General features: G+C 44.1%; 1 non-coding gene across 1 annotated transcript; it reads left to right on the forward strand.

Moving 5' to 3' along the window:
* The first annotated feature begins 6,183 nt into the window (after positions 1-6,183).
* LOC123571212 (small nucleolar RNA U13) lies at positions 6,184-6,288 on the forward strand. Its single transcript, XR_006695393.2, has one exon. It is a non-coding gene; the product is annotated as a small nucleolar RNA U13 (small nucleolar RNA).
* Positions 6,289-22,869: the final 16,581 nt, after the last annotated feature.

Below are 22,869 nucleotides of genomic sequence, written 5' to 3' on the forward strand. Positions count from 1 at the left end.
TGGGCATCGTTGGATAATAGCTTTAGCCTCTTTCCAGGTAATGCTGTATCTGCATTTGAGACCAGAGGCATTAACATGGGTTAAACTGTGAAAGTGTCTGGCATTAGATATTGTAGTAGCAACTTGGCAATCAGCCATTTGATTCCCTTCAGTCAAAGGTCCTGGAAGAGGTGTATAAGCCCTAATGTGAGTGATGTAAAAGAGGTGCATTCTACCTTAACTGCTGTTTGCAACTGGGTAAATAAAGTCAGTTGTTCGTCTGTGTGGAATCATAGCTGAGAATTTTCAACTAACTGTGTAGAATGAACCACATATGAAGAATCAGAAATCACATTAATAGGCATATCAAAAGTAGTCGATACCTCAATTACAGCTGCAAGTCTTGCAACAAGAGCAAGACTCCATCTCAAAAAACAAAATATATTAGCTGGGAGTGGTGGTGCATGCCTGTAATACCAGCTATTCAGGAGGCTGAGGCAAGAGAATCACTTGAACCCAGGAGGTGGAGGTTGCTGTGAGCTGAGATTGTGCCACTGCACTCCAGCCTGGGTGACAGAGCGAGGCTCCATATCAAAAAAAAAAAAAAAAGAAAGAAAGAAAGAAAGAAAGAAAGAGAAAAGAAATTATGTTCCTTCTGCCTCACATCTAGTTGATAGCTTGGCTGGGAATAAAATTCTATGTTAATGATATTTTTCACTCTTAATAAATTCCCTTTCTAATTAAGTCAACTAGAGTTGACTTTTGAGTATTCTGAAGGTATTGTTTGTTGTTGTTGTTTTTTGCCTTCTAGTTTCTAATGTTATTATTTAGAAGTTCAAGGCCATCCCAATTCCCATCTTTTTTAAAAAACAATTTTATTGAGATATAATTCATATACCCCAAATCTGTTTTTTTTTTTTTTTTTTGAGACAGGATCTCACTCTGTTGCCCAGGCTGGAGTGCAGTGGTGCAATCATAGCTCAACTGCAGCCTCCACTTTCCAGACTCAAATGATCTTCCCATCTCAGCCTCCCTAGTAGTTGCGACCACAGGTGTGAGCTACTATGCTTGGCTAATTTTTGTTTTTGTTTTTATAGAGATGGGGTTTCCACATGTTACCCAGTCTGATGTTCGAAGTCTTGGGCTCAAGTGACCCACCCGGCACGGCCTCCCAAAGTTCCCGGATTATAGGCATGAGTCACGGCACCTGGCCATATCCCAAGTCTTTAGATGTGGCATTCTTTTGGGTTTTCTCTCTCTCTCTGAAATCTTGTTAGGTTCCTCTCTGCCTCTCCTACCTCTAGGCCAATGGCCACAAGTTTCCTGGGGATATTCCTCCCACATCAAAACACAGTTCTCCATACTCTGTAAGGTTTAAGGAATCATAATAATAGAATCTCCCTGCTTCTTTCATTCAGCCAGTGATTTATTGAGCATGTACTGGACAATTGCTGGACAATTGGCTGAACTGTCTTCTAAGTCTGGGTTTACAATGGGTCAAAAACACAGGGCTATCCTAACCTCAATGGCGCTCGTATTATAGCAAAGGGATAGTACATGGAAATAGATCAAACAATTTCAAATTTTGCTACTTTTTTTCTTTTTCTTTTTTTTTTGGCAATGGAATTTCGCTCTTGTTGCCCAGGCTGGAGTGCAATGGCACAATCTCAGCTCACTGCAACCTCTGCCTCCCAGGTTCAAGTGATTCTCCTGCCTCAGCCTCCTGAGTAGCTGGGATTACCGGTGTACACCACCACGCCTGGCTAACTTTGTATTTTTAGTAGTGATGGGGTTTCTCCATGTTAATCAGGTTGGTCTTGAACTCGCGACCTCAGGTGATCCATCTGTCTTGGCCTCCCAAAGTACTAGGATTACAGGCATGAGCCACCATGCTCGGCCAAATTTTGCTACTTATGAATAAAAGAGAGTGTTGTTATAGTGAAGTATGAGGGTAGTCAAGGGGTATCCCTCTGAGAACTGAAAGATGGGAATCAGAATGGAGTGTCCTGGCAGAGGTTTCCATAGATGTTGAAGTTCTTGTGCTGGTCTCTCAGGCTCACCTGATTAGGGGTACCTCTTTCATCTCACCTCCCAGTCCCCTCCATCCCCTCTGGCCTCCTCGCCGTTCCTCGGACACACCAGACATGCTGCTGCCTTGGGGACTTTGCCTTCACTATCACCTCTACTGGGAACACTTCCCTCCACATAATCTGTGGCTCATTCCCCCACTTCCTCCACGTTTCATATACTGCCTTCTCACTGAGACATTCCCCGGCTCTGATGTGGAAAATTGCAAATCCATTCCCCAATGCCTCAAATCCCCTCTCTTGGCTTTCTTTCTTTTCCCTGAGTACTGATTTCCATCTGACATACTTTATGTATTTATTCATTCATTCATTTGAGACAAGGTCTCACTCTGTCACCCAGGATGGAGTGCAGTGGCACAATCACGGCTCACTACAGCTTTGATCTCCCGGGCTCAAGTGATCCTCCCAACTCAGCCTCCTGAGGAGCTTGGACTACAGGTGTGCACCCCACAGGCCCGGCTAATTTTGTTCATTTTTTTATAAAGACGGGGTCTCACTATGTTGCCCAGGTTGGTCTTGAACTCCTGGACTCAAGTGATTCTCAAGCCTTGGCCTCCCAAAGTGCTGGGATTACAGGTGTAAGCCACCACATCTGGCCTGACATACTATATTTATTTACTTGTCATGTTTACGGTCTGTCTGTCTTCATTAGCATGTAAGTTTCCCAGCAGCAGGGATTTGCATGCCTTTCATTCGTCTCTTCAGCACCAAGTACAGTGTGTGGCACATAGTAGGTCTTTCATAAGCACTTGTTAAGTGAATAGGTAGCTCTGTGTGGGAAATAGTCTGGTATATTTGTGCAACAGTAGAAGGTCAGTGGATGGGATAAGGCAGCAAGTGAGTAGGGCAGGAGGGGAGCTTGGAGGGGTGGTCAGGGGGCAGATACACAGGCTGCTAGGCCATGGAAATGAGGGTAGATTTAAACAATAATAGAAGACCTTTCAGGGGTTTTAAGTAGCAGAGTAACGTTACCTAATTTGTATTTTTAAAGGGTCACAATGGCTGCCATGTTAGGCCCAAATGTAGGGGTCCAGAGTAGTAAGTAAGGGGTAGAAAAGAATCAACCAGCCGGGCGTGGTGGCTCACACCTGCAATCCCAGCTACTCAGGAGACCAAGGTGGGAGGATCTCTTGAGGCTAAGAATTTGAGAACAGCCTAGGCAACACAGTGAGACCCTGTCTCTAATAAAAGTAATTAAAATATTAGCCAGGCATGGTGGTGGCATGCACCTGTAGTCCCGGTTGAAGTGGGAGAATCGCCTGAGTCCAGGAGTTCAAGGCTGCAGTGAGCCATGATTGCGCCACTGCATTCCAGCCTGGGTGCCAGAGTAAGACCCTGTCTGAAAAAAAAAAAAAAAGAAAAGGAAAAGGGCAGGCACAGTGGCTCACACTTGTAATCCTAGCATTTGGGAGGCCAGGAAGGGAGGATCACTTGGGCCAAAGAGGAATGATCATTTGAGCCGAGGAGTTCAAGACCAGCCTGGGCAACATAGTAAGACCTTGTCTCTATAAAATAAAAAAAGAAAGAGAAATGAAAAGAAAAGAGCCAGCCAGTTAGGAAGCTACTGCAACAGTCTAGGCAAGAAAAGATGTTGGCTGAGATCCAGGTGAGGGCAAGAGCAGACGGAGCGAAGCAGCCAGAATGCAGAGTCCACAAGAAATCTGCACTTCATCCCGCTGCGGGATCCTCGCCACACACTGGTGTGGGTTTATAGACCTCTTTTACTGATACCTCTTCTAATATCAAATCCAGTTTGGCAGTTAATGTTCCAGTTAGACTCTACGAGGAATCGGAGGAGGCTGAATTAGATCCTGCCAGCCAGGTCTCAGAAGCTATAACCAAGAACGTAGAGGAATCCCAGCCCCAGCCTTCAAAGTCCTCCAGCCAGAAAATACCCTTCCCTGTACTTGGCTCCTGGCTGATGAGCCTTGTTATTTTCTGGATCTATCCCATCCTCTCCATCTCCAAGGCCACTTCCAGACCCTCATCACACTTGGCTGCACAAGTGATGGCAGCCTCCCTCTTCACCGGCCTCTCTGCTTCCAGTCTTCAAATCTACCCTCCCCTGGGTTGACTGAATGGACATCCTAAAACCCGAACTTGATGGAGTCCCTTTTCTGCTCAAAACCTTTCAGTGGCTGCCCATCACGTCCAAGATGAAACGCTAGCTCTGTATCATGGGATGCAAGACTGTCCTCCGCTGGACGCTGCCTTCTCCTCCAGCTACGCTTCCCGCCCCTCCCACTTCGCTCCAACTTGACCCCCAGCCTCACCTAGCACTTGGTGTTCCTCTTTCCACTTCCTGCCTTGCTGGTGAGGCCTGGCTTAGACTCTTCCCTCTGCCTAGATAACTGTTCCCAGCCTCTGTTGTGTGGTTACTTCTCTTGCCTCACAATTAGCTCAGGAAACACCGCCTCCAAGAGTCCGGGAACTCTTCCTTGGCCTCCCCTGTCTCATGCCTGCAGTTCACCTGGCGTGGCAGTACACCTGTGCTGCTGCTTCTGGGTTTTTTTTGTTTTTTATTTTTTTGAGACAGGTTCTCACTCTGGTCGCCCTAGCTGGAGTGCAGTGGCGCAATGTCAGCTCACCGCAGCCTCAACCTCCCAGGCTTAAGCGATCCTCCTCAGTCTCCCAAGTAGCTGGGACTACAGGCATGTGCCACCATGCCCAGCTAATTTCTGTATTATTATTATTTATTATTATTAGCATTTTTTTTGTAGAGACAGGGTCTTGCCATGTTGCCCAGGTTGGTCTCAAACTCCTGGGCTTGAGCAATCCGCCTGTGTCAGCCTCCCAAAGTGCTGGGATTACAGGCGGAAGCCGCTGCACCTGGCCAAGTGAATGCAGCAGCTACTGCTCTGAACTAATTGGTTTGCTTGTCTTCTCCAGCTGGACCTTGAATTCCCCAAGGGCAAGGACCTTGGCTACCCATCGTTGTGTGCTGGCCTTGTCTACAGTGACTGGTACATAGCACGTGCTTGGTTAAAAACTGTTGAACTTGCTGGCCTTAGCCACACTACCATACCCTTAGGACAGCCTGGCTAAGGTCCTCGTGAAACAGAAAGAGCTAGCCAGCTCATCTTATTTATTTACTGATTTTTATTTTTATTAGAGATGGGGTTTCACCATGTTGGCCAAGCTGGTCTCAAACTCCTAGCCTCAAGTGATCTGCTCGTCTTGGCCTCCCAAAGTGCTGGGATTACAGGCATGAGCCACTGTGCCTGGCCAGCTTGTCTTCATCAGCCCTGAGCTGATGAGGCTGTCAAGTATCAACCTCAACACTCTTCCCAGGCTCTCTTTTCTACCTCAGGCAGAGTTTGTCTTCAGATGCAAAGGCCTGTGAGTCTTCTCTTCAGTTAGTGCCGAGTCTTGGCCAGCCACAGAAGGGATTCTGACATTGCATCCAAATAAGGTGAAAGGATTAGCTGTTGTTAAAACAGCGTGAGAGCTGTGAGTAAGGAAATATTCTCTCTGAGATGGGCCCTGCTGAAATATACAACATGAGGCTTCCAAATATGAGCTACTGACTGGAAAGAAGCCTGCTTGTTACCGAGCCTGAATCTTCCTCCCCAGCCAGGGATCTAGTGATGCCAATCCCGCTGAGATCTGGTGTGCAACGGAGGTCAGGATGCAGCCCACCTGAGACCTTAAGGGGTAGGGGGCTCCTTCATTAGTTAGCAGGCATGGTTTAGTAACAGTAACGTCACAAGTAATGTGTGGGATTTAGGCTTTCTGAACGGCGCTAACATAATATGGAGAATGAACAGTCCAAAGTCTCCACGAGCAAGGATTGATAGAAAAGAATTCATTTGCCGAGCGCGGTGGCTCACGCCTGTAATCCCAGCACTTTGGGAGGCTGAGAGGGGCGGATCATGAGGTCAGGAGATCGAGACCATCCTGGCTAACACGGTGAAACCCTGTCTCTACTAAAGATACAAAAAAATTAGTCCCAGCTACTCGGGAGGCTGAGGCAGGAGAATAGCGTGAACCCGGGAGGCGGAGCTTGCAGTGAGCGGAGATCGTTCCACCGCACTCCAGCCTGGGCGACAGAGTGAGTCTCCGTCTAAAAAAAAAAAAAAAGAGAATTCATTCATTTTACCAAAAATAGTCATATAAGATCCTTTTGTAGTTCATGAGCATCATGATTGGGTGTTTATGCACACATGTGAGATCTGCCACTCTCTAAACCTTGTTACAACATTGGCACATTACCCGTCTAACCTGAAAAAAAAATAATAATAGTCATACATGGGCCAGGCATGGTGGCTCACACCTGTAATCCCAGCACTTTGGGAGGCCAAGGTGGGCAGATTGCTTGAGTTCAGGAGTTCAAGACCAGTCTGGGAAACATAAGGAGACCCTGTCTCTGCAAAAAAATACAAAAATTAGCCACGGGTGTTGGTGCACACCTGTGGTCCCAGCTACTCGGGTGGCTGAGGCAAAACTGTCACTTGAACCCAGGAGGTTGAGGCTGTAGTGAGCTGTGATCATGCCCCTGCACTCCAACCTGGGTGGCAGAGTGAGACCTTGTCTCAAAAAGAAAAAAAGAATAGTCATACAAAATATGTAACTTATCTATTGCTGTGTAACAAATTATTCCTAAGCACAGCAGCTTAAAACAATATTTATTTATCTCACAGTTCCTGTGGGTCAGAAAATTGGGAGTGGTTCTGCTGAGTGGTTCTTATTCCTGGTTGCATGAGAGTTTGCAGTCAAATCGTCAGCTGGGGCTGCCATCACCTGAAGGCGTGACTGGGGCTGGAGGATCTTCCTCCATGATGGCTCACTCACACAGCTATTGGCAGGAGTTCTCAGTTCCTTAAGACACGACCCCTCCCTAGAGCTGCTTGAGTGTGCTCATGACATGGCAGCAGCCCTCTGCAGGAGCAGGCAATCCAAGAGAGAGAAAGAGAGAGAGACCAAGACAGAAGCCTCAAGGTCTTTTGTGACCTTGGTCTTGGAAGTTGTACACCGTCACTTCCACTTTATCCTGTTTGTTACAAGTGAGTTACTAAATTCAGTTCACAGTCAAGGGGAAGGGAAATAGGGTACACCTTTTGAAGGAAGTGTCAAAATTGTGGATATATCTTAAACCACCTCATCAAATCAGAAAGGAACACGAAACCTGAAAGTCTTGAGGCTGCTAAAACTCCTGCTGCCATTAAGAGAATGGGGAATTTAATATGAAGAAAGGAGTTCTACATTGACAGTGATGGCAAGACTCATTCACTAATTCATCCATCCATTCATTCATCCACTCATTCAACAGCTATTAATTGATCATTACTGTATGCAGTTGGAAAACTCTATTATATGCTACAGGGCTCAAGAACAAACACCATTATAATTAAAATAACAATTGCTGGCTGGGCACAGTGGTTCATGTCTGTAATCCCAGGACTTTTGGAGGCCAAGGCAGGAGGATCGCTTGAGCTCAGGAACTTGAGACCAGCCTGGGCAACATGGTAAAACCCTGTCTCTATAAAAAATTTAAAAATTACCCAGATGTGGTGGTGTGTGCCTGTAGTCCCAGCTACTAGGGAGACTGAGATGGGAGGATTGTGAGCCTTGGAGGCTGAGGCTGTAGTGAGCCAAGATTGCATCACTGCACTACAGCCTGGGTGACAAAGTGAGATCCTGTCTCAATAATAATAATAATAATAATAACAACAACAACAACAACAACAATTGCTGGCCTTTTTCTAGCACTTACTGTGTGCCCAGTACTGCAAAGATCTTTGGATTTAATTATCTCATTTAATTATCCCAATAACCCTTTGAGGTGGGGGCTGTTATTATTCCCCATTTACGAATGAGAAGCCTTAGAAAGGGAAGGTCCTGTACTTTCAAGAGGTAGAACCCATGATGTGACTCTTAGTCTGTGTGGGCTGCTATAACACATACACACAAAAAAACACCATGAACTGCACGGCTTATAATCAACAACCACTTACTTCTCACAGTTCCGGTGGCTGGAAAGTCCCAGATCATGACACCAGCAAATTCAGTGTCTGATAAGGGCCCACTTTCTGGTTCACAGATGGCATCTCCTTACTGTGTCCTCACATAGTAGAAGGGGAGGGGGGTCTCTCTAGAGCCTCTTTTACAAAGGTACTAATCTCATTCACGAGGGCTTCACCCTTAAGACCTGTCACCTCCAAAAGGCCCCGCCTCCTAATACTATCACTTTGGGGGTTAGGATTTCAATGTATGAATTTGGGAGGGGTGCAGATCACAGACATCCAGACCACAGCAGAACCAAAGGACTCTGACCTGAAAGTCTGTATGCTTATACCATAGAGCGTTCTAGTAATAACCGTGACAGTTATTCTTACTGTTTTAATGATGGATTCCTGTTACCTAGCCGACAACTCTGAGGCTCAGAGAGCACCAGTGAATTGTCCAAGGTTGTTTTTGGCAGAGCCAAGCTGCAAAGCCAGGTCCCAAGAGTGCCGAGTCTGTGCTCTTTCTTCTACACTTGCTTAAAACGGAGTCCTTTCTGTCCTGCTTCCTGTAGAAACAGAGCTAAGATGGAAAAGGGCCCAGGAGACTGGGGAGGAGTGTGGGAAGGGGAGAAATTATTGCTGGTGCCTGGAAGTTTTCACAAGCGTGGATTTCCCCTGGTTGGTTGAAGACTAGATCAGAATCTCTCCAGAGACTGCTGTGAAGATGCCGTGGAATTCCTGGTGTGTCTGATGAGGTGTTGCTGCACCGAGCCTGTCAGACAGCTGGCTCTCTGAGAAAAGCTCCAGACCCTGTTGCTGCCACAGGGAATGAGGTCAGATGTAGCTAAATGTTATGGAGCCTTTGCTGAGTGTCAGGCACAGTGTTAAGGTGTGCACATTTACTCATCAGCATCCTCATGGCCATACACAAATCAATACTCTTGACTATTTCCATCTTAAATAGGAGGAAACTGAGGCACAAAAAGGAGGACTTGGGCCAGGCACAGTGGCTCACGCTTGTAATCCCAGCACTTTGGGAGGCCAAGGCAGGTGGATCACTTGAGATCAGGTGTTCGAGACCAGCCTGGTCAACATGGTGAAACCCCATCTCTACCAAAAATACAAATATCAGCCAGGCGTGGTGTCACATGCCTGTAATCCCAGCTACTCGGGAGACTGAGACAGGAGAATCGCTTACACCTGGGAGGCAGAGGTTGCAGTGAGTCAAGGTCTCGTCACTGCACTCTAGCCTGGTCTCTCATAAAAAAAAAGAGAGAGAGAGAGAGAGAGAGAAAATACAAAAAGGACGACTTGTCTGGGTGCACACAGATAGACGGTCTTCAAGCAGGTTAGCTGGGGTGCGGAGAGCTAGTAAGCTGTAACAGTTTAAGCCCGGGTCTGCAGTGAAGAGGCCTGATTTCATGGGCCCTAGACAATCTTACCTCTGTGGGCCCCTTCCCTCCATAAAAAAATTTGACTTTATGTTTTATGACTAGGTTGGAATGAAGTTAAATCTAATCCAGACTGAAGTCACTATTTTTAAAATGTGTTTTTTTATTTTTTAATTTTAAAAAATGTAATAATAGAGATGAGGTTTCACCATGCTGCCCAGGCTGGTCTCAACCTCCTGGACTCAAGTGACCCTTCTGCTTTAGCTTCCCAAAGTACTGGGATTACAGGTGTGAGCCACTATGCCTGGCTGAATTCACTATTCTATGCTCATTTTTATTATATTTATGTTTTTCTTCTGAGTTTAAAACAAATTAAAATAAAACAATGTTATTAGAATAAAATAAAGCCTTGTGGGCCCCGTGCTTGTGGTGTCTGATGGGGAAGTTGGCCTCTTCGGGTGAGTCCTGATTCTCCCATGTGCTGACTGCGTGACCTTGGCCAACTTCACCTCTCTGTGCCTCACTTTATGTCATGAGGGAATAAATGGTAAACGATATTGTATGGGGTGATTATGAGGATGAAATGAACTAGTATGTGTAAAATGGTCAATACAGTGCCTGCCATAAATGAAAATGCTCAATCAATTAATAAATGTTAGTTGATTTTTTTCTTTTTTTTAGTAACTTGTACTAGTCCCTCAGCTAGCAAGTGGTAGAGCTAAGAGTGTACCCTAGGTTTAACTGACTGTCAAATCTCTGATCTAACCTCCTCAACGTGATGAGAGAATAAGTGGCAGAACAGAGCTGAGAATTGGGCTACAGTGAATCAGTTCCCCAACTAACGGATGTTACAATGTTAGTCAACACATTGTAAATTTTCCAGGAGGGTCTATATACACACACACACACACACACACATATACACATACACACACACACGTCTCTCCCTATGAAGTAGACATTATTTAAGCTTTATGTAACAGACATTTTACCACTATATATATGACCACCATATATATATATATATCTACTATATATTTTTTTCATATTTTTTATTTTTTATTTTTTGTGACAGAGTCTTGCACTGTCGCCCAGGCTGGAGTGCAATGGCTCAATCTCAGCTCACTGCAACCTCTGTCTCCTGGGTTCATGCGATTCTCCTGCCTCAGCCTTCTGAGTAGCTGGGATTACAGGTGCACACCACCAAACCTGTCTAATTTTTTGTATTTTTTTTTTTTTTTTTTAAGTAGAGACGGGGTTTCACTATGTTGGCCAGATTGGTCTCGAACTCCTGAACTTAGGTGATCCACCCACCTCAGCCTCCCAAGGTACTGGGATTACAGGCGTGAGCCCTCTATATATATCTTACCACTATATATATACACAACATACACACACATATCTCCCTATGAAGTAGACATTATTTATTTGAATTTTGTTATATTTATTTTATGACTATATGTAGCCACTTTTTAATGTATGTAAGTATATATTTTACCACTATATATTTATATATAAACATATATATACAGTGGTAGAAATATAACAATGTAATATATAAATATATACATGTTATATATTATATATACATATATAATATGTGTATATACATGTTATGTGTATATATAATACATAATGCATAATACATAGTCTGTATATGTACATATTATATATAAGTATATACATATTAATTATATAATATGTATATAATATAATATATTTATTATTACATAATATGTATTAATTTATAACATGTACATATTAATTATGTATATTAATATGTATACACATTGCATAAATACTTAATATGTATATATTATAATGTGTATATTATATATACATATGTATATGTGTATTTACATACATGTAAAATATTTCTATACCATGAATATTTTAATATGTATATATTAATATTATATATGTATGCTATATATAAATATATACCAAAATTATTTATAAATATATATTTACATAATATATATAACATAAAATTTACTATTTCAACCATTTTTTAGTGTATAATTCAGTGGCATTAAGTAGATTCACATTGCTGTGCACTATTTATCTCCAGAACTTTTTTATCATTCAAAACTGAAACTCTGTACCCATTAAAAAATAATTCCTCATTCCATCTTCCCTTCAGCCCCTAGTAATTACTACTCTGGTTTGTCTCTATGAATTTGACTGATCTAGGTACATCATATAAGTTTCATCCTAAGTCATCAAAATCTACTGTGTATTTCACACTTACAGCATATCTCAGTTTAGCCTCACCATATATTTTGAGTGCTCAGTAGCCACATGTGGCCACCATATTGGACAGCACAGGGCTATAGGTTGGGTGATCAGGACTCTGGGGACACTCCATATCCAGGATAACTTTTACTACTACAATTCTCTCCCATATTCCCCATGAGTATATGAGTTGAGGTTAGAAAAATATACTCCCCCTGAGGTTATGGTGTAGGAGTAGAGTCAAAAGCCTGAAGTAAGAGTCCATGGGCTTTAGTGGAAGTGGACTGGGGTGAGCTGCCTGGACTTAGACTTAAGCCTAAGTCTGCAGAAGACATGCCCTGTCCATTGCTCTCCCCACCACCACTCCTACTTGCACCCACGTATGGAGTGCTGGAAGCTGGACAGTGGGATTTCGATTGAGGATGTCTACTATGCTGAAATAAACAAGCAACACACCAGACTATTACTCGTAGGCTGACAGACTTGAAGACTGAAGAGTATCTTAGGCATCATCCAGCTGAGTGGCTTTGAGCTGGTTTGTGGAGTCACTGGGCTTTGAAAAGCTAGAGACGTGGATCCTGGAGTTGATGTCTAGTTGAATCTGGGTTTGAATCTTGGCTCTGTGACTTACGAGCTGTGTGACCTTCAGCAAGTTGCTCAACTCCATTGGGCTTCAACTGCCTCACGGAAATTGTGGATCATAATTATGCCAACTTCACAGGGTTATTAAGAAGACTTAAGTGAAATATTAAATGAATGCATGTAATACACTTAGAATAGAGCTGGGCTTAAAGTAAATACAATTTAAGTGTTTGTTAAAGAATGACTCAGTGGCCCTACTGAGGGAAAGGCCAGGTCCCTGTTCTTACTACAAGCAGAGAAGCTCTGTTTTTATCTGTTTTATATATTGGGCTTCCTTGTAAAATGTCATTAAAAGGAAGAACAATGGGTGGACACTCACTCGTGTTGTAATGCAAGCCTGTACTTTACAAATGGGAAATACAACCAGGACAGCTATGTGCTCCACCCAAGGTCCCACAACTGAGAGGTGGGTAGAACAGGTGCCGAAGCCAGGGCAGGGCTGTTTCACTACACTGCGCTGTCTATACTGTGCTGAAAGACTGGAATTTTGGGGTCCTGTTTTCCTAGGGAAGTCTCATACATCACTGGTTAACAGCTCAGCTCCATGCCAGTTTGAAAAAAGATGGTATAAATGAGCTCTTTGGCTGGGTGCAGTGGCTCACATCTATAACTCCAGCATTTTGGGAGGTCAAGGCAGGCAGATCCCTTGAGCCCAGGAGTTTGAGACCAGCCTGGGCAACATGTGAAACCCCATCTCTACACACACACAAAAAACACAAAAATTAGCCAGGCGTGATGATGTGTGCCTGTAGTTACAGCTACTCAGGAGGCTGAGGTGGAATTGCTTGATGTCAGGAGGTCAAGGCTGCAGTGAGCTGTGATCACACCACTGTGTTCCAGCTTGGGTGACAGAGGGAGAACCTCTCGAAAAAAAAAAAAGAAGAAGAAGAAGAAAAAAAAAGAGCTCTTTGCTTCATGGCAAAGATCACTGAAGGTGGTCCCTGGAGGAGCTGTGCTTTCTTGTCCCATGAATGTTGGAGAAGTTTTGTTGTTTTGAGACAAGGCCTTGCTCTGTCACTCAGGCTGGAGTGTAATGGCATGAGTACGGCGCACTGCAGCCTCAGCCTCGTGAGCTGAGGTCAAGCCATCCTCCCACCACAGCATCCTGAGTAGCTGGGAGTATAGGGGCGCACCACCACACCTGGCTGATTTTCAAAAATTTTTGTGTAGAGGTGGGGTCTTGCTATGCTGCCCAGGCTGGTCTCAAACTCCTGGGCTCCAGGGATCCTCCCATTTCAACCTCCTAAGGCACTGGGATTACAGGCAGGAGCCACTGCACCCAGCTAGTGGAGAAGATTTTGAGCCTGCTGGATGGTATTTCTGAGTGCTAGAACATTCTCTAAAGTAGATGACTTTGGGCTTGGCCCTCAACATCCTCTCCATCGCTCCTCCACTGAATAATGGCTGAGAGGCTCAAGGAATTGATGCTACCTCTAGGCCTCTGATTAGTCTAATCAACCATCCCCTTTTTTTTTTTGGCCAATGTTTGGTTCAGGGATGGCAGGTCAAGGCCAATGTGGGCCAAAGAGATAATAGAAAATTTTGCTAAGTTCTCAGTCTTTTGAATGCAAACTAGAAACACATTGTTCTAGTTTCTATGGGAAGTCCTTCTGCAACCATGAAAAAGACACCCTGAGAACTAGACAATATTTGAAGTAAGATAGAGTAAGTAAGAATCAGAATATATCAGAAGTAGTGGCTTTCTAAAATTTCAGCCCTTTTTAATTTTACTTTTCTTAAGTTTAAATAATGATTCTATGTTTGAATTGTTCCAAACATTTGATGGATGTTATAAATTTAATATATTTTGTGGAAGGGAGGGAAATAGAAAATACTGGCCTGGTGCAGTGACCTACAATCCCAGAGATTTGAGAGACCGAGGCAGGAGGATCTTTTGGGGCTAGGTGTTCAAGACCAGCCTAGGCCAACAGAGCGATACTCCTATCTCTAAAAATAAAAATAAAAACAAAAAATTAGCTAGGAGTGATGGTGTGTGCCTGTAGTCCTAGCTACTCAGAAGGCTGAGGCAGGAAGATTGCTTGGAGCCCAGGAGTTTGAGGCTGTAGTGAGCTATAATTGTGTCACTGCACTCTAGCCCGGACAACAGAGCAAGACCCTGTCTCTAAAAAAGAATTAAAAAAAAAAAAAAAAAAAAAAAAGCAGAGAAAATCCCCCAAAATAGTGTCTCCAGAGTCCTCATCAACCAACTGTGGCCCTGTGCTGTCCAATATGGTGCCCACATGTGGCTACCGAGCACTCAAAATATATGGTGAGGCCAAATTGAGATATGCTGTAAGTGTATAATACACAACAGATTTCAAAGACTTAGGATGAAAAAAGACAAAATATTTCAGTACTTTTTTACGCTGATTACATATTGAAATAATCTTATGAATATATTGGATTAGAAAAATTTGTATTAGGCCGGGCGCGGTGGCTCACGCCTGTAATCCCAGCACTTTGGGAGACCGAGGCAGGTGGATCACTTGAGGTCAGGAGTTCAAGACCAGCCTGGCCAATGTGGTGAAACCCCGTCTCTACCAAAAATACAAAAATTAGCTGGGTACGGTGGCAGGCGCCTGTAATCCCAGCCACTGGGGAGGCTGAGGCAAGAGAAGCGCTAGAACCTGGGAGGCAGAGCTTGCAGTGAGCCGATATCGTGTCATTGCACTCTAGCCTGGGTGTCACAGTCAAACTCTCTCTCAAAAATAATAATAATAATAATTAATACTGATCACTAATTTTACTTCTTTCATTTCTTTTCTTCTTCTTCTTCTTTTTTATTTTATTTTTTTTTTATTTTTGAGACAGGGTCTCACTCTGCTGCCCAAGCTGCAGTACAGTGGGAAGAATATGGCTCACTGCAGCCTTGACCTCCTGGGTTCAAGTGATCCTTCTGCCTCAGCCTCCTGAGGAGATGAGACCACAGGTGCACACCACTACACCTGGCTAATTTTTAAAATTTTGTAGAGATGGGTTCTTACCATATTGCCCAGGCTGGGCTCAAACTCCTGGGCTCAAGCAATCCTCAAACCCTGGCCTCCCAAATGCTGGGATTACAGGCATGAGCCACCTTGCCCAGCCTGTTTCTTTTACTTTCATTAATGTGACCTAGAAAATTTTAAATTACATATGCTGCTTTCATTCCAGATTTATAGTTGTGCAAGCCAGGAGAATCCCGCTGATTTGCTCTTTTACACATAAGTGTGACTTTGAGAATACAGAATTTCCATGCCCTAAAACCAATGTGCTTGATTATACTAAAGCAAAGCTCAGACATCAAATCTTCCCATTTGCAAACGCGTCACAATGTATTTTTGTGTGTATGAAAGACAGGGTCTCACTGTGTCACCCAGTCTGGAGTGCAGTGGCATGATCAAAGCTCACTGCAGCCTTGACCTCCCAGGCTCAAGCAATCCTCCCACCTCAGCCTCCCCAGTAGCTGGAACTACAGGCATGCACCACCAGCTAATTTTTGTATTTTTCATAGAGATGGGATTTTGCCATGTTGCCCAAGCTAGTCTTGAATTCCTGGGCTCAAGCCATCTGCCTCCCTTAGCGTCCCAAAGTATTGGGGTTGTAGGTGTGAGATGCTGTGCCTGCCCTCTCACCATGTATTTTTAAGAAACAAGATCAGCCAGGTGTGGTGGCTCATGCCTGTAATTCCAGCACTTTGGGAGGCTGAGGTGGGTGGATCACCTGAGGTCAGGAGTTCGAGACCAGCCTGGTCAACGTGGTGAAACCCTGTCTCTACCAAAAATACAAAAATTAGCCAGGTGTGGTGGTGCACACCAGTAATCCAAGCTACTTTGGAGGCTCAGGCAGGAGAATCACTTGAACCCGAGAAGCAGAGGTTGCAGTGAGCAAGATTGTGAGATTGCACTCCAGCCTGTGCATCAGAGCAAGACTCCATCCCAAAACAAAAACAAAAAAAGAAAAAAAAGAAAGAAAGAAACAAGATCTTTTGTTTTAAAAAATAAAACTATGATACAAGTAACACATGAAAAAACCCTTAATATCCACTAATGTCTAGTTAGCATTCAGATTTCTCTGATACTCTTACAAATGTCTCTTTAGGGTTGTTTTGTTCAAATCAGGATACAAACAAAGAATCACTTTTCATCTATCATGATTCCTCTATCTTTTTAATGCCATTCATTTATCATGTAGAGGATTGACTAATCTCCTCATAGTGTCTTTTAACATGCTCCTCTATCCCCTGCTGTTCACATCATCTGATAATTAAATTGAGAAGATTAATGAGATTCAGCTAGATTTATGTTTTTTCGCAGGAATACTTTACTGGTGGTGCCATCTGTAATGGTTAATTTTATGTGTCATCTTGGAGGGTGTGTTTGGATGAGATCAACATTTGAATCTTTGACTAAGCTGGCTGCCTTCCATAATGTGAGTGGGCCTCATCCAATGAGATGAAGGCCTGAATAGAACAAAAAGTCTGGCCTCTGTGAGCAAGGAGGAATTTTCCAGAAGACTGCCTTTTATCTCAAACTATACCACCAGTTCTTCTAGGTCTATAGCCTGCCAGCCCACACTGCAGATTTGGGACTTGCCAACCTCCATAATTGTATGAGCCAATTTCTTATAAGGAATTTCTCTCTCACCCTCTCTTTTTCTCTCAGTTAACATTTGGGTATGTTTCCTTCCCACTTAAAAAAAATTAACACAGTTGAGATCACTTTACATAATTTTGTCTTCTGCCTTTTACATTTAATATTATAACACATTGCATTTCCTCATATTATAAACCTTGTAACCATTGTTCCTCTTTTCTAATCATAAAAGTAGGATTATTGTAGGACATTTGAAAAATACAAAAAATTGGTTGGATGCAGGTGGCTCATGCCTGTAATCCCAGCACTTTAGGAGGCTGAGGTAGGAGGATCACTTGAGCTCAGGAGTTTGAGACCAGCCTGGGCAGTATAGTGAGACCCCGTCTCAATTTAAAAAAAAAAGAAAGAAAGAAAAGAAAAAGGAAGACAAACATTTAAAAACTTAAGAATGAATAAAAACTCTCCTATAATCCCGTCGTATATTAATATGTTTTTGTAATACATTCTAGTCTATGTTCTTTTTGTGGAAATTATATTATAGTATAGATGGGCAAGGTGGGTCATGCTTGTAACCCCAGCACCTCAGGAGACTGAGGTGGGCGGATTGCTTGAGTCCAGGAGGTTGAGGCTGTAGTGAGCTAAGATCATGCCACTGTACTTCAGCCTGGGTAACAGAGCAAGATCTTTCTCAAAAAAAATAAAAATAAAAATAAAAATAAAAATAAAAAAATTGGCTGGGCGTGGGGGCTCACGCCTGTAATCCCAGCACTTTGGGAGGCCAAAGCAGGCAGATCACTTGAGGTCAGGAGTTTGAGACCAACCTGGCCAACATGGTGAAACCCCATCTCAACTAAAAAATACAAAAAACATTACCTGGGTGCAGTGGCCAATACCTGTAGCCCCAGCTACTCGGGAGGTTGAGTCATGAGAATTGCTTGAACCTGGGAGGCAGAGGTTGCAGTGAGCCAAGATTGTGCCACTGCACTCCAGCCTGGGTGGCAGAGGGAGACTCTGTCTCAAAAAAAAAAAGATACTATAATAATAAATTTATTCTACTTTTTTCACTTTAACATTATATTAATATGTTGAGCATTTTATACTCCCATAAAATATTATTCCAATTTGATTTTTAGATGTCTTAATAATAAAGTATTATATTAATATACCATAGATTCTATTAGTATACATATAACCCTATTTTTGAAGTGTGAATGCAATTTTTTAAAGGGTTTATAACATATCATAAGTAGTGGTTCCATAAATCACTTGTCCATTCCCTTTAGGAAGACCCAATAAATATTAGAAATACCAAATTACTTCTCCTTTCCACCAATTTCCTGCAAAACTGGCCCATTTATTCAGTTTACCCAAAACTCTTTCCTTCTAACCCAACATTCTATACTTGCTTAGCTGTGCTTGTCTCAGTGTATAGGATGTATGAACAATCATAGTGGAAGATAAACTGCAAGCTTGCCTAAGACTCTTGAATCTTGGATTTTATTTTATAGACAATGGAGAATGAGCAAAGACTTAAGTAGCAGAGGGCCTTAAGTAGATTAGATCGGTTTTATCAGAAACATCACTCTGGTAGGAACTGAACAGTAAGTAGAGATGGAGGGCAATCAAGGCAGGAAGTCTACGTAAAAAGTTTTGCCAACAGTTCAATCCAAGAGTTGATGAGGCAGCGTGCAGTGGCTCACCCTTGTAATCCCAGCACTTTGGGAGGCCAAGTTGGGAGGACTGCTTGATCCCAGGAGTTCGAGACCAGTCTGGGCAACATAGCAAGACCCCATCTCAAAAAAAAAAGAAAAGGAAACAAAAAGAGTTGATAAGTAGGAGCGTTGAAAATAAAAACGAGGAAGCAGATGAAAGAAAGACCTTGCAGAGAAAGAATGCACAAGGCTGGTCATTGCTATAGTCTGAATGTTTACGTCATCCCCAAAGTAATATATTGAAATCCTCATCCCCAAGGTGATGGTATTAGAGGTAGAGCTTTTGGGAGGTGATTAGATCATGAGGGTGGGGGCGCTCATGAATGGGAATGGTACGCTTATAAAAGAGCCCGCAGAGAAACTCCTCACCCCTTCAACCATGTAAAGACACAGTGAGAAGGTGCCCTCTATGAACCAGAAAGGGGGTGCTCACCAGACATTTTGGGATGACATAAACATTCAGACTATAGCAATGACCAGCCTTGTGGGTTCTTTCTCTGCCAGGGTCTTTCTCTCATCTGCTTCCTCGTTTCTATTTTCTTTTTTTTTTTTTTGAGACGGAGTCTCGCTGTGTCGCCCGGGCTGGAGTGCAGTGGCCAGATCTCAGCTCACTGCAAGCTCCGCCTCTCGGGTTTATGCCAGTCTCCTGCCTCAGCCTCCTGAGTAGCTGGGACTACAGGCGCCCGCCACCTCGCCCGGCTAGTTTTTTGTACTTTTTAGTAGAGACGGGGTTTCACCGTGTTAGCCAGGATGGTCTCAATCTCCTGACCTCGTGATCCGCCTGTCTCGGCCTCCCAAAGTGCTGGGATTACAGGCTTGAGCCACCACGCCCGGCCCTCTTTCTATTTTCAATCCTCCTACTCATCAACTCATTTTCTTTTCTTTTCTTTTCTTTTTGTTTTGAGATGGGTCCCACTATGTTGCCCAGGCTGGTCTCAGACTCCTGCACTAAAGCAATCCTCCCATCTCGACCTCCCAAAGTGCTGGCATTAAAGGCATGAGCCACTGCACCCAGCCTCATCAACTCTTAATTGAACTGTTGGAAAAACTTCTTACCTATACTTCCTGCCTTGATTGCCCTCCTACTGTTCAGTTCCTACCAGAACGATGTTCCTGAATCTGTTGGTACTTTGATCTTCAACTTCCCAGCATCCAGAACTGTGAGAAACACTTTCTATTATAAGCCACCCAGTCTATGATACTCTGTTCTAGCAGCCCAAACAGACTAAGGCAGAAATCAACGAGGAGAGCGGAACGCAGTAGAGAGGTCAACAGTGACTGAGGATGGTTAGGCTATTCAGGAAAAGCCCTGCCCTTACTCCTAGCAACCTCCAGAAAGGCAAACAGGCAGCCTCCACCTCTAGGAAGGTTCCCATCTTATTACAGCAATGGCGTGATCTCGGCTCACTGCAACCTCTGCCTCCCAGGTTCAAGTGATTCTCCTGCCTCAGCCTCCCGAGTAGCTGGGATTACAGGTGCCCAATCCTCCCACCTCGGCCTCCCAAAGTGCTGGGATTACAAGTGTAATCAATTTTTGTATTTTTAGTAGAGATGGGGTTTCACCAGGTTGGGCAGGCTGGTCTCAAACTCCTGACTTCAAGTGATCCACCCGCTTCAGCCTCCCGAAGCACTGGGATTACAGGTGTGAGCCACCGTGCCCGGACTCCTGGCTAATTTCTTAATTTTTTTTTATAGAAATGGGTTTCTGCCATGTTGCTCAGGCTGGTCTCAAACTCCTAGGCTCAAGCGATCTGCCCGTCTCAGCCTTCTGCTGGGATTACAGGTGCCCAATCCTCCCACCTTGGCCTCCCAAAGTGCTGGGATTACAAGCATGAGCCACCTTGCCCAGCCCCTCTTTCATTTTCTACCCCCCCCCCCAACCCTCCTCCAGAGTCTCTGGCTCCATCCAACTACTACCTCAGCCTTTGTGATTGAGGCTAAAGAGATGTACTTCCATCTTAGTAAGATGAATAGGTTCTTGTAGATCTTTGGGGAATTATTATGTTAATTATATGTTAAAATGTTAAATGGTAAAAGATCTGCCCTCTCATCTCCTTCCAGGTTTGTGAATTGAAAGGTCCAGAGAGGGTAGAGACACCAGAAAAATCCATTCTGCCACATAACCAGAGAGGAAACATATAAAGAATCAGGTTTGAAATTCATGATGCTAATTTCCACCTGACTGGGACACAGCCTGGTCTGCCTCAATCACAAAGGGACAGGGAGTGGAGTGTTCTTGGCAGAGGCAAATAATGTCAATTGTAGTGACTGGACCTGGAGGCAATACTCTCAAAGTCTGTCTTCCTACCTATAAAGAGGTCTGATATGGTTTGGCTGTGTCTCTACCCAAATCTCATCTTGAATTGTAGCTCCCACAATTTCCATGTGTCTTGGGAAGGACATGGAAATTGTCCTTCCCAAGACCTGGTGGGAGGTAATTGAATCATGGGGCAGGTCTTTCCTGTGCTGTTCTCATGATAGTGAATACGTCTCATGAGATCTGAATAAGTCTCATGAGTTTTATAAAGGGAAGTTTCCCCGCACAAGTTCTCTCTCTTGCCTACCACCATGTAAGATGTCCCTTGTTCTTCTGCTATGATTGTGAGGCCTCCTCAGCCATGTGGAACTGTGAGTCAATTACACCTCTTTCCTATATAAATTACCCAGCCTCGGGTATGTCTTTATTAGCAGTGTGAGAACTGATTAATACAGGGTCTACGTATTACCAGTTTTGGAACTATTCCTGATGGCAAACTTCCTTTTCAAGGTCAAGTTCTTCTTGGGTAGAGTGTAGTGGTCCAATCATAGCTCACTCTGCAGCCTTGACCTCCTGTGCTCAAGCACTCCTCCCACCTCAGCCTCCCAAGTAGATAGGAATACAGCTGTGCACTACCACGCCTAGCTATATTTTTATTTTTTGTAGAGAGGAGGTCTTGCTATGTTGCCCAGGCTGATGTTTAATTATTGGCCTCAAGCAATCCTTTGGCCTCCCAACATGTTGGGATTACAGATGTGAGCCACCGCACCCAGTCTAGTTCTGCTTTCTGATTCAAGCAGTTGTCATCTTCTTTGCCAAGAGGCTGTGTCTGGATTCCTTGGCCAGGCCTCTCCTTTGCGTCATTCTTCATCAAGATGTCTGTTGGTGGCAAACTTCCTTTGCTCTGGCTTCAAGTTTCCATGTGGCAGGAAGTCCATCAGAGTAACATCTTAGCTACTCTTGGTCCCCTTCCTTACTGTTTCCCATGGAAGGAAGAATAACACTCCGGTGGGTGTGGGAGAAGGAACTGGGCATGCTCCACTTAGTTCCTTCTTTCTGTTCTTTTTGCCAACACACCTTCTCTTCTGTTCCTCCATGCCTTAAGTCCTACAGGGCCAGGCTCTACCTCTGAGGCATGGGTCTGCCCACTTCAGTGCTGGGTAGTAAAGCGCTAAGCATTCAAACAGGGTGGCTAAGTCTGCCTAACTCTAGGGTGAGGAATTCGAAGCTCCTTAGTTGACCGGATGCAGTGGCTGTAATCTCAGCACTTTGGGAGGCTGAGGTGAGAGGATTGTTTGAGCCCAAGAGTTCAAGACCAGCGTGGGCAACATAGTGAGACCCCCACCTGATATGGTTTGGATTTGTGTCCCCACCCAAATCTCATGTGCAACTGTAATCCCTAGTGTTGGAGGAGGGGCCTGGTGTGGGGGGGGGGTGAGTGGATCCTGGGGGAGAAGTTCCCCATCATTGTTCTCGTGATAGTGAGTGAGTTCTCAGGAGATCTGGTTGTTTAAAAGGTGTGTAGCACCTCCCGCTTTGCCCTCTTCCTGCTACTCCAGCCATGTAAGACTTGCCTGCTTCCCCTCACCTTCTGCCATGATCCTAAGTTTCCCGAGGCCTCCTCAGCCATGCTTCCTGGTCAGCCTGTGGAACCATGAGCCAATTAAACGTCTTAAGGCCAGGCACAGTGGCTCATGTCTGTAATCTCAACACTTTGGGAGGCCGAGGCGGGTGGATCACTTGAGGCCAGGAGTTCGACACCAGCCTGGCCAACATGGTAAAACCCCATCTCTACTGAAAATACAAAAATTAGCCAGGTGTGTCAGCGCGCACCTATAGTCCCAGTTACTCGGGAGGCTGAGGCAGGAGAATCTCTTGAACCTGGGAAGCTGAGGCTACAGTGAGCCAAGATCACGCCACTGCACTCCAGCCTGGGTGGTGACAGAGTGAGACTCCTCTCAAAAACAAACAAACAAACAAACTGTTAAAAAAATAAATTACCCAGTCTCAGGTAGTTCTTTTTTTTTTTTTTTTTTTTTTTGGAGATGGA

Source organism: Macaca fascicularis, chromosome 1 (assembly GCF_037993035.2).
Source record: "Macaca fascicularis isolate 582-1 chromosome 1, T2T-MFA8v1.1".
Lineage (NCBI taxonomy): Eukaryota > Metazoa > Chordata > Mammalia > Primates > Cercopithecidae > Macaca > Macaca fascicularis.